The sequence below is a fragment of the Hoplias malabaricus genome, chromosome 12 (genome assembly GCF_029633855.1).
Source record: "Hoplias malabaricus isolate fHopMal1 chromosome 12, fHopMal1.hap1, whole genome shotgun sequence".
NCBI classification, from domain to species: Eukaryota; Metazoa; Chordata; class Actinopteri; order Characiformes; family Erythrinidae; genus Hoplias; species Hoplias malabaricus.
In genome coordinates, this window is record NC_089811.1 from 23008813 (window position 1) to 23009476 (window position 664).

The following is a 664-nucleotide window of genomic DNA, read 5'->3' on the forward strand; positions in this document are numbered from 1 at the left end:
ACCTATTATAAGAAAAGTCTGATCTCTGTGCTTGCCAACATGGGTTTCTCCACCAAGTACTAAGTCACATTTTGCTTGAGGATCTAATACCCTGCCATGCACATTATGGACTGTTCATGTTTTGTATAGGTTGTTCATCGGTGTCTAAAATGTAGTGTAAGTGTAAAATCTAGGAAGATTACAAAAGGGAAAAAAATAACGATAGACAAAGTTTTTATATTGAAAATAGAAAATGCACAAAACAAACTGAAATCAATTTACCGAAAGGGAAGTGTGAAACACTTCTGTGCCTGAGCTGTTAGAGATTGGCTGAATAAAATGGGATTTATAGATTGAAAAAAACAACACACTGAAACAAAAAAAAAAAATGTTAGATGATGAAATGGAAGTGATATTTAGTGATGAATTATGAACTGATAATGCTGGAAATTTTGTCTGGTGCTGCTCTAATGAAATATATAAGGGTCATTAAAATAATTGTTGACTATTCTACCCATCTGTAAGTCCTGATTATAAATGTCCTAGCTGTTTTCAGCATGGCTTTGGGCAGAATTCTTTAAAAATTAAAACTAAGGAAGGATTCAGTGAAAAAAGTGAAACTTAGTATACTTATAACAAATGCTTTTATTACCACAGCAAATGCACATTTATAAAATAACAATAG